General features: G+C 49.2%; 1 protein-coding gene across 2 annotated transcripts in view; it reads right to left on the bottom strand.

Annotated features, from left to right (window-relative positions):
* Nucleotides 1–2,863, bottom strand: part of LOC148506519 (uncharacterized) — a 42,666-nt gene extending 39,803 nt beyond the window's left edge. For both annotated transcript variants that reach the window (XM_088446534.1, XM_088446535.1), the window contains exon 1: nt 2,826–2,863. The gene's annotated coding sequence lies outside the window, so the exon portion shown is untranslated. The remainder of the gene's footprint in view (nt 1–2,825) is intronic.
* Between the last annotated feature and the right edge of the window lie 11,460 nt (nt 2,864–14,323).

Raw genomic sequence — 14,323 nt, 5'->3', positions numbered from 1 at the left:
TAGGGATACGTTCAATATCCCAACAACGGGGATGGCAGCAGTCAAAATACAGATGCCGGAATCCTGGAACTTGTCAGAATCCATGCGCCGGCATCCTGAAGGAAGTAGCGGGGTTAGGGGCAGGTTTAGGGTTAGGCACTAGGGGGAGGGTTAGGTTTAGGCACTGGGGAGGGGGAGATTAGAATTAGGCACTGGGGAGGGGGAGATTAGGATTAGGCACCAGAGAGGGAAGGTTAGGGGTAGGGTTAAGGGTTAGGATACTTACCACTAGGCATCGGGATTGTAACCTGGCTAGGATGCCGGTGTCGGTATTCTAACCGCCGGCATCTCATCCCCATTGGAACTTACAGTCTATATTTCGTAACACATATAAGACAGACTATAGAAACTAGGCACCAACATGGTCTTGCGCCCAGAGTTAGCAGTATGCAATAAGGCAGACTGAAACGTTACACAGCCAGAAAGGAAAATATCCTCATATAAAACTGCTCCACAAATTCAGAGACCTAATGAAACTAGACGAGGCTGAAATCCATGGGGAAGCAAGGAAACCACTCTCCTAACTATACAATGACTCAATACAGGAGATATGACATGGAATGTACTGGTGAAAGCACATAAATGAGGACATGTGGGACTACTGTTTCCAAATGGTGTTAGGGAAAAATTGGATTCTAGCAAATGTTTTGTACCTGTGTGTGCACCGAATTTCATAGATGAATTCAGCCAGATAACAAAGGCATATACAACGCCAAACATCCTTCCTCCCTCTCACCTCTTTGTCTGTCTGTAATCACCCAGTGTTTTATTACGGTTATAGTCCTAATGTTAAAGCACAACGGAAGATGCTGGCTTTATAAATAAAGGGAGAGAAACATATAAATCCTTAAACCCAATGTTTCATGTGTGAATGTTGCTGGATGTCCCATTAAGGTGCCTACAGACATAGCGATGTGATCACAATCCCACAATGTGTACGATTTCCCCCGAACTCTCCCCAGGCAGCTCCCCGCCAGGCGTGGTCACGATCTGGAGTAAAAAATGTCCAATCTGACTTAAGATCTACAGTGCATCGTGTCCCAGATTGGCAAATCTGCCCTACAGCACGGCAGACCTGAAGATGCGATGTACGAGCGGGGACGCGCATTGGCATCGTGATCGTGAGTAGAAACTCACGATTTGGGCATATTTTACACGATTTGTCTTAACGATTCGTCAAAATCAGGCAATAATTATGTGTGTGGGCAGCTTTACTCTGCATTTTCTTCAGTTAAGGATTAGCCAAATGACAGCTAGTGTAACAGGCCAGTGTGGTTATACCAGTCTGAGCTCTGACACAACTGGGAACTTGCTATTAGGGCTCGACCCACATTGGGGCAAAACATCAGTGCAACGGCACAGCGATTCAACCCACCTCCCCACCAGATCTCACCCTAGACTCGCACATTTTTGTACGCAGCCAAAATATGTGCAAGTCTGGAAGTACCATAAGTGGTGCATAGAACTGCCCTTACTCGCATGGAAGTACCATAAACGGTGCATAGAACCGCCCTAAGCAGCTCGCAGCTAATGGGATCAATCCTTAAAAGTATTTTTTCTAACATTGTAAATATTCCAAGTACATGGAAAAAGACAAACTTAAACTGGATACACACCATCCAATATAGATCGTCCCGACATGGACCGGAACAATATATACCGTACATATCGTATGTGTGTGCCCTATCCGTTATTCCTGACTGTTGTTTACTGTATCGTCCCATCTGTGCTGCACATGGGAGGATTCAATGAACAATGCGGTGGTTACAAGTACAGCGCTTGCGATTAATCCTTACATCGCACCATTGTGTGTACCCAGCTTTAAGGCCCCCATACACGGTGCCATATACCAGCCGATCCAACGGATTGGATCGATATCGCTACTATATCGTACCGTATGTGGGTATATCGGCCAGTGCACGCTTCCGTGGGACCGGACATCGCTCCTCCAGATCCTACTGCAGGCTCACTTTATCTGGGGATAGGATGTACGATTCCATGCAGCTCTATGAGGGTGCCGGCATATCGGGCGGTCGCCCCCCCCCCCCCCCCCCCCCCCCCGATTGCTCCGTGTGTGGGGATCGCCCGATATGTCGGCTGTCGGGTCACAAGGTGCATATCGCACCGTGTATGGGGGCCTTTAGTCTGTGGCTCTCCAGCTGTTGCTGAACTACAAGCCTCAGCATGCCCAGAAAGGCTGACAGAGCATGCTGAGACAGTGTTTTTTTGTCTCTTTTTGGGGTGTACGCAGTACCCACATCTTGGTGTAATCTTTAAATCTTTTAACCAGTTCCAGAGTAAGGAAGAAATCAGTGAAACCATTTCAGAAATTAATAAAATAAGTATAGGAATCTTTTTCTATAGACTAAAAAAAGCCCTGCTGAGACTTGTAGTTCCACAGCAGCAGAATATCCAGTAATATATTAGTGACTTCTATTCTCTTCCTGCACAATCCACAGAGATAGATAGATGGGTGGGTAAGTAGGTACAGGGCATGCACAAGGGGCAGCAGCAGCATCCTCCCCACGTCACACACACTCAGCTCATCATGTACAATAGAGCAATCTCAGCCCTGGAGTTGGCTACTCCCGGCTCCCGGCTGGGGCTCCTGCATTGTTTGCAGCTGCTGGCAGACCCCCCCTCCCGGCAGGAGCAGCCAGCACATGGCGGACACCAGGCAGCGGTGACACTATGAGGGAGGATGCATGCGGCGCACATACACAGCCTTATACACACAGACACACATACACAGCATTTTATGTACCAGAGCACAGAGGCCACATTACCTTTATTCTGCTGTTGCCACTGATGAGGGCATCACGTGACCAAGGAGAGCCGCAGTTGGCTGACCGTTATGTGACGTCATCCTCCGCCGCTGTGACCCCTGGGAGCGGTAGTGTCAGCGGCAGAGGAGTGTGCAAGCTCAGGCGGGCAGCGGGACTGCAACTCCCAGGGCGCCCAGCGAGTAGCGTGGTCAGGTGACCGCCCCAGCCAATCAGCGCCGAGGACTGGTGCTGCCGGCGCGCGCATGTCCTCCTGTCCTGATGCCCTATTAATCCCAGTCACACAACACGCAGTGCCAGTCACACAGCACACAGTGCCATACATAGACAGGGGGGCAGCAGCTGTGACTGAGAGAGTGGTTACGCGTATTATTGTGGAATGCAGAAGCTCACAGCAGGGGTGGGAGTGTAGTGTACATTTAGCCCCATCTGTCCTGTTTAGCTACATATCCCCCATAGCACCATAGTGTAACCTCTCAGGGACAAGCACAAGATTGTAAAATGAGGCTTTTACTTTGTGTTCTATGTATTACGAGGGGTGTGCAATAACTTCCCGGATGCAAAAATAGTAATATAGATACAAAGTGAACTTTAAACATCTTTTTATAGCATTCGCCAGACGAGTCTGTGCAAAGTTGCATGCGCTCAAACCACGGCGGTGAAGCAGCTGGACCAGTCCAAAGCAAGTATGTCGTCTACACGCTGGCTGAATGTCTCCTCAGCAGCTTCCGGTGACTCAAAACAAATCCCAGGCATCTTGGGCTTGATTTGTGGGAACACGAAGAAGTGATGGGGGGCCAGGTCTGGACTGTACGGTGGATGACCCAGCTCCTGGATCCGTTCATGGGAAAGAAGATCCACCAGTTACCTGGACTTGAGGGCTGGTGCATTGTCGTTATGGAGAAGTGTACCACGAGCGCCAGTTCTTGGACGGCGCCTGGAAATGGCTTCCAGCACTTGTGGCAGGCATTCATTGAGTACCAGTCCCCACTTACTGTGCGCTGCTGTACGAGCGGTACAGTAGCTACATGACCAGTCTTGGCTACAAAAACAACCACCATCTGCTTGGCCACACTGCGCTCACATAGGTACTTCTGTTGTAGTGCAACTCCAACTGTGGTCTACTGGTCCGACTGTTGTTTGATCTTGGAGTCAAAACTGTAGATTGGATCCATTGCCACTGATGATCTCCCAGGCAAAGTTTGAGCAACCATCATCAAACCTGACCAGCATGTTGCAGCACCAAGTCCCCCAAGCCTCCTTCTGCTCTCAAGTCAGCTGAGTGGGCACCCAGCGTGGTGTATCGAGTGGACAGATCCCAATGAGATGCCTAGCTCCTCTAACTGGGCCACAGTCATCTTGGCATCCACGTCAACTATGCCCTGCACAGCAGCAACATTATTCTCGGTGATAGCAGACACATGTCAGCCACATTGCTCCTAGTCTTCCAGGGACCATATGTGTGTCACGATTCTGGGTAATGTTTCCAAAACTAGGCCCTGCTTATCTGTTCGGCCGCTTGTCAAACGCCAGCGTGCTCTGGCGGTCAGGTGATCTGATTCAGGCCAATCTTGTACAGTCAGGTGCTCAGCTGACACTTCCAGCAAGTCTACCCATGGATATAGAGCTTCTAAGTCAGCAGGGCCTGGGTTGCCAGTGCCATGAGTTACATAGCTCTGCGTCTGAGCTTTGTATCTGTGCTCTCTTGTACTCCCAGACAGGTCCAGTGGATCCTGACTGCTGCTCTGAATCTGGTCGCGATTCTTCTGGTGTTACCTCTGTCTTGGCCTCGGTGCAAGTCCTAAATTCCTCAACCACCGGTGCAAGTCCGATATTCCTCAACCATCGGTGCAAGTCCGATATTCCTCAACCATCGGTTTAAGTCCGATATTCCACAGTCATCAGTCACCCATCTAGTGGTAGCCCAGGTGACCCAGTCAGGGAGACGCGACCGGCCCATCGGGCGCAGCTGAGCCCTTATTCATTTGCGGGATTCTCTGGTGAAGACCACCGGTGGGGTAAGACTCCGTGCCCCTACTCTGGGTCTTTGCCAACACCTAGGTGCTAGTTTCAGTTCCCCATTGTATCCTCTTAGTATTCACCTTTGTGGACCAGCTGAAAGTATTTTATTTGATCCAAAGGAATTACATCAAGCCTTCCAGCTTCTCACATTCAGACAGCCAGATTGTGTCTACTCTACCAATGCATTGCACATGCAGAAACTACACCCCTCATACAATGACAGCGCCAGTCGTTACAATCTCAGTCTGTGGAAACTGTCTTGAGCAGTTGAGTGCTATCCTTAGTTCCTGCCTTGCTGTACCCACCCAGCTGTAGATTTCTTCTCAGGACTCTATGGGCTAATCACTAGGTAACAGGGATCACTGCACAAACAGGCTGATTGGCACTGCAATGGTGTAAATGGGCAATTTAGTCATTTATATACATCTTTCAACATCACTTAGGTGTCTGTTCATGCCTCACCAGTAAAAAGCCCTGTTTCATTAAGCACTTCCTAAGACGGGTCTTTTCACTGCTTCCTCATATTCAAAAAGGGGAGAGCAATTCAGAGAACATCATGTTTCCGTTTCACTTCTCCAATTCATTAAGCCATCTGGAAATGGCGTAATGAGCTGAAGCTTACCTCGGTAGGGGGAGAGGAGCAGTGAAGTTTGCTGCTCCTCCTTTGCTCTGCCCCTTGTGTCCAGTTGTCGTGATCGCGAAGGGGCTGTTTATCGGAGGAGGTCGCCGGACAGGTAAGTATTACTGAATGGCTATAAAACATTACTATATATAGCATCGATATGATGCAATATATAGTGATATTTTCTGGCAGCCATTTTGTAATGTACATGAACAGAGGGCCTGATTCAGACCCGGTCGCAAGCACTGAGCGCTCGCAACCGGATTGATGTTTGCCCACTGGGCATGTGCACGACGGAGCCAGCTCCATTGTGCGCATGCGCGAGACCCGGCTAGCGACAGGTGCTCCATCGCTCCGGGTCTCGCACCAAAGGGGACGAGCTGTCGATGGTGATTGACAGCTCGCCCCATTTGGTAGGCAGGCAGGGGGGGTGGCTGGCCAAACGGAGGCGTTCCCGAAGGAACGCCTGCCGTTTGGGGGCGGCCACACTGACATGTCAGTGGGAGAGATTCCGGCTCTATTAGAGCCAGAAGCTCTCTGGGGCTTGCGGCCACGAGACCCTACCACAAGGGTGTCGTCGCAAGCGTGATGGTCTTGACCATCGCAGCCAGGAGGCCGAACAAAAAAAAACGCCCTGATTCAGAGCGAGCTCTCATTCAGAGCGTCCGTCTCTGAATCAGGCCTAGAGCCCTTAGTTACATGTGGCAGTGTTATCTCTCATGTCGTAAGGGTTGACACTCGCTCTGGACATTTCCCAGGATACATTTGCTGTCACACTATCATACTCACACCACCAGCTGCCCGCTGCATGTCACCACATTCTTGGATGTCACTTGGGAGAAGGTTTTTTGAGGGGAAAGAGCCCTAACATCAAACAACTTCTTTATGACACCTACGGGGACCCAGTGAAATAACATCTAAAGGCTGGCATGATTTTGGTAAAAAATGATGTTACAGATGTGTCACTTGCAGAGAAATGAATACTGGTCCTTTAACCATCCAGGGTGTGCGGTGCACACGGACCCAGACCCACACCGCGCATCCTGCACCCATATCATTAGAATGCTTATATCTCTGGAGTCCCGCTTCAACCAGTTCTGCAGACTAATGACGGGAAAAATGGTGCAGTGGTTATTTTTCCAGTGTTCTTGCGCATGCGCAGTAGTGAAGTCCTCGGGAATAAGATTGCACATGCCATGTTCCCGGAGACCTGCGCATGCGCAGTAGACAAAGCCTCAAACCATTCCTCAATAATTTTTACAATGTGGCAGGGCACTTTATTATGCTGCAAGAGGCCACTGCCATCAGGGAAGGGTTGGGATGCCGGTGGTCAGAATACTGACAGCGTCATACCGACAGTCAGAATCCCAGTGCCCAAATGTAAGTTGCCTAACCCGTCCCCTAACCCTAACTCACCTTTCCTGCATCCTAACCCAAACATTCCCCCCACCCCCGTGCATCCTATCCCTCCCCCTAGTGCCTAACCCTACTACTTACCTTCGAGATGCCGGCGGTCGGATTCTGGTCCTGGGATTCCGACTTCTTTCGGTATTCTGGCGCCGGTATTCTGAGCACCAGGATGTCAACTACATCCCTTAGGGAATACCGCTGCCATGAAGGGGTGCTCTTGGTCTGCAACATTGTTTAAGCAGGTAGTACGTGTCAGAGTAACATCCACATGAATGCCAGGACCTAAGGTTTCCCAGCAGAGCATTGCCCAGAGTATTTATACAGCTAAGTGAGTGACCGATAATTACAGGAGCATGGAATGACCCCGAAACCAGCTGGGAATTACTGGTATCTATAACTTTAATAAATTCCATGATTAATTACATGAATCCTGATTAATACACTATTATTTTTATTTTGCACTATTCACAATCTTTTGCACCCTATAAAGAAACAGCTAACAAAAGACCTGTCAGTAGAAGGACTGAGGGCCTCATTCAGAGGCGGTTGTAGGATGCAAGTGGTCGTTCTGAAACAGGGCGGCCGCTTGCATCCTGAACGGCCGCCTCCATGTCGGTCGTTAGGCTGTGGGTTAACACCCACAGCTGTAACGACCGCTAAGGGTGATGGTCGCGATGGAAAAGACTATCGCGACCATCGGGGCTTACGACGAGACCCTAAGGTAGGGTCTCGTCAACCTTAAGCCCAGGGAGCTTCCTGCTCTGTTTGAGCAGGAAGCTCCCCACTGACATCACTGATGATGCCAGTAGGGCCACCCCTGAACGGCAAGCGTTCCGACAGGAACGCCTCCGTTTGGCCGGGGACGCCCCCGGCCCACCCAGCAAACGGAGCGAGCTGTCACTCAACATCGACAGCTCGCCCCATCTGCTACGAGACCCCTAACGACGGATCACCCGTCGTTAGCCGGGTCTCGCGCATGCGCACGACAGAGCCGGCTCCGTCGTGCGCATGCGCACTGGATCAACATCGACCCGGTTGCGAGCTCGTAGAGCTAACGACCGGATCTGAATTAGCTCCTGAATAACTTGTTCATAGTATTAAACCTTGGATGACATATCGCAACAGTTTTTCCCTTATATAACTGGTGTCAAGAGCTGCACCTTTGTCTTATGAAATACAACAGTTTACTTTCATTATCTCTTTAGTAAAGGGCACTAAGAATGGTGACTTCATAAGCAAAGTAAATCTCCCATATTTCTCACTGCAACAATCCCATCACATTACTTTTCTAGTTAACACATTTGTTCAAACAAAGTTAGTCTGCCCAATACGTTAATTTTCTGGAATTTTAATTTCACTATTTTTTTTAATTTTTTTTTATAAAAATTGTTAGTATTATAAATATGAATGTAACCTGATGATTGTAACTATAATCCCTTACATAAAACACTGGCAAGATCTCACATGTCAACAGAATGATAATGTTCTCCATGTGCTCTGCGGGATAAAATGAATGGTTCTGTCCAGTGGTGGGCAGTAAGATTACTGTGTATATGACGGTCACCAAGAGCCCGCCAGTGTATTCTAATAGCAGATGTGCGCCGACCCCCGTGTTTTGTTTTTAGTTCTATTTCATCATCGTGTTTTACATGCAACCGAAAACATGAGTTCGGTTTTTAAATCCGAGTTCCAATTGACTGCAGAACTGAACTGGGACTTGTGGTCTGATTTTGAGCCGGACGCTATTTGCGCTCGCTCGTTCATAAAAAGGGGTTGGCTATTTAAATTGAGCGTTCGCTCTTTTCGGTCTGTTGACGCCTCCATGTCTGAACGAGCGAACAAAACATGCGGTCGTAATTTTGATAAAAACGCCTCCTGGCCGCTCGCATCATACGTCATGTCCGCTATTTATTAGATTAATCGAGTACATCAAAAGGCGTATGAACTGCTCGCTATTCTTGTGGTTGCATTTTCCTACCGCAATCATGCGAGCAGTTCTGGCTAAAAGACACCCAACTGACGTGGTCGATGACGCTGCTTTGTTAATTATGCACACACTTAAAATGCCCGTTTTGACCTTTTGGCACGCCAGCGTTCAGATCTCCACTCCCCGTTTTCAAGCACCTTCCCCTGTTACCACCCACATATGCCTCATTCTGTCACTCAAATTAGCAGGTATTCGCTATTTTGCGAGCACACAATTTTCAGCCGCACTGACTGGTTCGCACATGCATATTACAACCCGTACGCATGCGCAGTTGTGCGAACATCGCTCAGAGCGAACGAGCGGCCGCTTACGAGCGGCTCTGAATCAGGCCCTTGGTTCCACTCGGAACCACAAAATGATTTAGAACTTTGACTCCATTTAATTCGGAACCCCTAAGTACAGGTGTGTTCGTATTTCAGGAAAACCAAACCGTACATCTCTATTTCTAATGATTTGTTTTATGACAAAGATGGGTGAGCTTCCTAAATGGAAAATATTATTCTGAAAAAATACTTTCAGAATAATATTTTCCATTTAGGAAGCTCACCCATCTTTGCGGAAATGGGGCATTTGTCACTGTAATATATTGTTTCGCTGTGACACTTTGGGGAATTTATAGTTGGAGTGTTGAGTAATCTGACAGGTGGTTTCTTAGTTATGTGATTACACTTCACCTCACTAGGGGGAATATTTATCAGCCCTTCTATAAAGGACTAGTAGAGATATTGGCCCTCATTTAGAGGCGGTCGCAAGAAGCGACCGCTCGCTCTGAATGAGGGAGGCCGCTTGCTTTTTCTAGTGCGGCCTCCTGGTCACTAGCTAAGCTGTGGGTTACCACCCACAGCTTAGCGACCGACCAGGTCGGGGCTTGCGACGAGACCCTAAGGTTGGGTCTCGGTAACAGCAAGCCCCAGGGAGCTTCCTGCTCTGATCGAGCAGGAAGCTTCCCACTGACATCACTGCTGATGTCAATGCGGCCGCCGTTTGTGAAACCACCGCCCCGCCTACAAAACGGACCGAGCTGTCGATCAACATCGACAGCCGGCCCTTTTGTAGTGAGCTCCAGAGCGTGACAGTTTGTCCCTCGCTCCGGGGCTTGCGCATGTGCAGTGCGGCAGCTGCGCGTGCGCAGGACCAAAACATCGACCCGGTTGCGAGCACTCAGTGCTTGCGACCGGGTCTGAATGAGGTCCATTGTCCATAGTACCTATTTACATTATAGTGTAACCCCCTTTCCTCTCTATAAAGGGACCCTAGGTCTAGGGTGCACCCACCCTAATATTATCAATGCCTCCACCCAAGTATCAGTAGTAGGTATGGGTCTACTTGGGAAGACCCAGAATAAGGTACTTAGGTTAATGAGGGGTATTTGTGTTTCCCGGCTAATTACTAATTAGATTTTACACTTTTAAATATAGTTTTATCGCCTTTATATGAGCATAGATGAGAACATGCATTTATTACAGAATTATGAAATTCAAAAGTCAGGCGTCTGCCACAGGTTGGTAATAACTCTGGAGAAAATACAGTATAACAAATTATATATGTTTTATATATTGTAATAAAACAGATTAACTTTACCAGCATACATATATACCTAAAAAACAGTTGGTACTAAATGACCAAAGTTAAGTACTCTACACACTGTGCTTTGTTCAATATTACATCACTATTAACTCTACTACCTTACCCTTTGTCATAAATATACTGTTCTTCTAACTATAAAATACTCTATAGTCAGATGGTGGAGAGGTAGCTCCCTTAAAAACACAGGGGTCTATGGGCCTGATTCAGAGCTGAACGCTCTGAGCAGAATGCTCGCTCTGAATCAGGGCCCTCCTACCTGAAAATGGAGCGGCCTCCTGGCCGCTCGCATAGCTGTGGGTGACCACCCACAGCATATGCGAGCGGCCAAAAAGATGGTCGCGATGGTCTTTGACCATCGCGACCATCGGGCTTGCGACGAGACCCTGCGGTAGGGTCTCGCTTCCGCAAGCCCAGGAGTGATTTTGGGCTAAAATCACTCCCACTGACATCATTACTGATGTCAGTGGGGCCGGCTTCAGACGGTAGGCGTTCCCACATCGACCCGCTTGCGAGCGTCATTTGCTCGCGAGTGGGTCTGAATGACCCCCTATGTAAAAAGCCGTGGAGAGAGATAAAGTACCAAACAATCAGCTCCTAACTGTCACTTTACAGGCTGTGTTTGAAAAATGACAGCTAGGAGCTGATTGGTTGGTACTTTATCTCCATCCACTTTATCTCTCTCCAAGGCTTAGTACATTGGGCCTGATTCACTACCGATCGCAACTGCGATTGCAATAGCGATTACGCACGTGTCTCACTGCGAAGATATGCTAATCCACTGCGATCGCTATGCCGTCACAGCACAACATAAGGATGCCCACTTTACCTTACACACATCCGTAATGTTCAAGACTGCAAAAACATCGGTAACATCGAGTACCATCGCAGCCTCACGCACACCTGCACAGGCTCTGACCTTACTCAGGAATTGCTAACCTTATCACATGCTATGAGTCCTCAAGCTGCGTATGGCATCGCAGTGGCTAATTTATGCACACTGCTGCAATGGCGTTCATACGCACTGGCACGCCTGCGTTTTTCCGACCACCCCCACGTCACCACCCCCAAACGGTGCTTCCTGTCAATCATTCTGTGATGAGTCTGCGTAGTCACTGCAATTACAGTCCCGGTCGCAGTGGAGTGTTCACGACTACTTGGGCTGGCGCGCGGGGTAATCCCCGCTAATTTTATTGCTCCAGCGTGGCAATTAGCAGCGGGGTAAACCCCGTGGCCAGCAGCGGCTCCTGCTCTCTTACCTGAGGGGGCTGCTGCCGCTGATGGCTTGGGTCCCGGTGCCTGCTCAGTTAATCTAGCAGGCGTCGGGACCTGCTCATGAGCGGCGGTGGCGCCCTGCATGTGCACGCCTAACACCAGCTTCTCGGGGCTGCATTGTTTGCAGCCCCAAGAAGCCCTGTAGGGCTGCCCGAAAAGCAGAGCAGCGGTTTCCACTGGAAGCCTCTCTCTCTGCTTATGGCAGCTCGGACTGGCAGTCCTAGGGGGAGGAGACACCTCCCCATGGTTGCCTGTCTTCAGCGTGACTGGCAGGTGGCACTTCCAATGGGAAGCCACCTCCAGTCACAGTGAAGCCAGTGCAGTCACGGACTGCACTGGCTCACTGAACAGTGGAGGATTTTACTGGGGGGGCTGCATTGAATATCCCCGTAGATTTCTGTTATTTCTCAATAATATGTAGTTAAATATATGAATATTTGTCCTGAAAGACTGTCAGAAACTATAGAGTATCTAAGTATAGTTGTGGGCAGCACATACGGTGTAATTGTTAGCATTACTGCCTCACAGCACTGAGGTCGTGGGTTCAATTCCCACTATGGCCCTAACTGTGTGGAGTTTGTATGTTCTACCTGTGCTTGCCTGGGTTTCCTCCCACACTCCAGGTTAATTGGCTCCCAACAAAATTAACCCTAGTGTGTATGTGTGTGTGCATGTGATGGGGAATATAGAGTGTAAACTCTACTGGGGCAGGGACTGATGTGAATGGCCAAATATTCTCTGTAAATCGCTGCGTAATATGTGTGCGCTATATAAATAACTGATAATAAATAGTGATACTGTATGAAGTGAATGCCTCTGTGGAGGTGCAGTGTTCTGCCTACAGACCTCTCAGCCCTCTTCTATCCCTTGAGCTGCTACTGTGACTGCTACTTCACCTTCTCCAGCCTGAGGCACCTCTTACAGGCCACTCCGAACGCCAGCACCACTTTTAGCTGCCCCTGCCACGGTTACTGCCAATCATCCGCTTCTAGGCATGGTGAGTACTGCTGCCCTGCTCTCCAGCTTCACAGCTCCTGATATGACAGGCTCCCGGCTCCCTCTCTGGCCCGTCAATAGGTCAGCTGCCGTACAGGACACATGGGGGTGAGCACTCAAGGAATTCTTTAGGGATGGGCATTGACCATTGATGATTCATAATCATTGATGGTTTATGGCTGAAGTCGAATGCTTTTGGCATTGATGGGGAAGAACCAGATGGTTTCCCTCCATCGATGTCTAAGCATAACCAAATGTTTTTTTTGTTTTTTTTACAAGGTGCCGGGACATGGAGCATAGCTCCGCCCCATACACTTGTGAAGCCCCACCCCCCGGTTCTGATTGGCCCAGTCAGTCAAAAAACAGGGATGACCATCGGCTGGTGAAACCATCTATGGTCATCCATAGAATCATGTGTTGCCAGTGGCGTATCTATCATGGGTGCAGTATGTGCAGGGTACACGGGCCCCCGAGTCCAGGGGGGCCCCGCACCGCACACACTGCACCCATATTTTATTTAAACTTACCTGTCTGAGGTCCCGCGTCGAGTGTCACTGCTGCTCAGAACACCGGAAAAATGGCCGCCGCGACCATTTTCCGGTGTTCTGCACATGCGCAGTAGACTCCGGGCACTAGAGTGTGCCCGGAGTCTACTGAGCATGCACAGAACGCCGGAAAATGGCCACCGCGGCAATTTTCCCGGCGTTCTGCGCATACGCAGTAGACTCCGGGCACACTCTAGTGCCCGGAGTCTACTAATACTCCGGTGGCTGGCCAGCTGCATCAGTCGGCTGCCAGCCACCAGGGAGAGAGGAGGGGGCCCCGCACGAGGAGTGCACACGGGCCCCCTCCTCTCTTAAAATGCCCGTTTGTTGCCATCGATGGTTACTTGCTGTTTTGCCATCGATGGTAACCATTGATGGTAACACCACCGATGGCCAGTGTTGCCAACTTTAAAATGACAAACAATCAACCGATAAGTAAAAAACAAGCCCAAATCAATCCAAAAAAGCCCCAAAAGAAGCCCAACTTAATGTGGGGGTACATGAGTGGGGGTAATTTAATTAAAACCACAAACTTTATTGTTTTTTGTTAATTTTATTAAAATACATATAACAATTTATACAATCTGCTAAAAAGGCCAAACAAATGTTAATAAAATTAAGATTGATAGCTTTGGAATGTATACAGGGGGTGTATGTATAATGGGTGCAGGGTGTGTGGGGCACACAGACCCTGGATACAGGGGGGCCCCACACCGCACACCCCGCACGCATAATGTACTTACCTCTTCGGAGTCCCACGTCGGCGAAGGGGGTCTGGCGCTGTAAAAAAACATCTGGAAAATGACTGCGGCGGCCATTTTCCCGTTGTTTGGGCACAACAAGGAAAATGGCCGCCATGGCCATTTTCCCGGTGACCTGCGCATGCGTTATAGACTCTGGGCACACTCTAGTGCCCAAAGTCTATAACTCCGGCGCTGGCCGTGCACAGCTCAGTACGCTTCCGGCTGCCGAACGGAGACTGCACACGGACCCCCTCCTCACTAGAAACGCCCCTGAGTGTATACCCAATTTCTTAGTAGACACAAGCGCAGACATATCA

This window comes from Taudactylus pleione, unplaced genomic scaffold (assembly GCF_031769625.1).
Source record: "Taudactylus pleione unplaced genomic scaffold, aTauple2 ptg000400l, whole genome shotgun sequence".
NCBI classification, from domain to species: domain Eukaryota; kingdom Metazoa; phylum Chordata; class Amphibia; order Anura; family Myobatrachidae; genus Taudactylus; species Taudactylus pleione.
The sequence above is the reverse complement of the archived record's forward strand: the minus strand, read 5'-3'. Positions and strand labels throughout refer to the sequence as shown.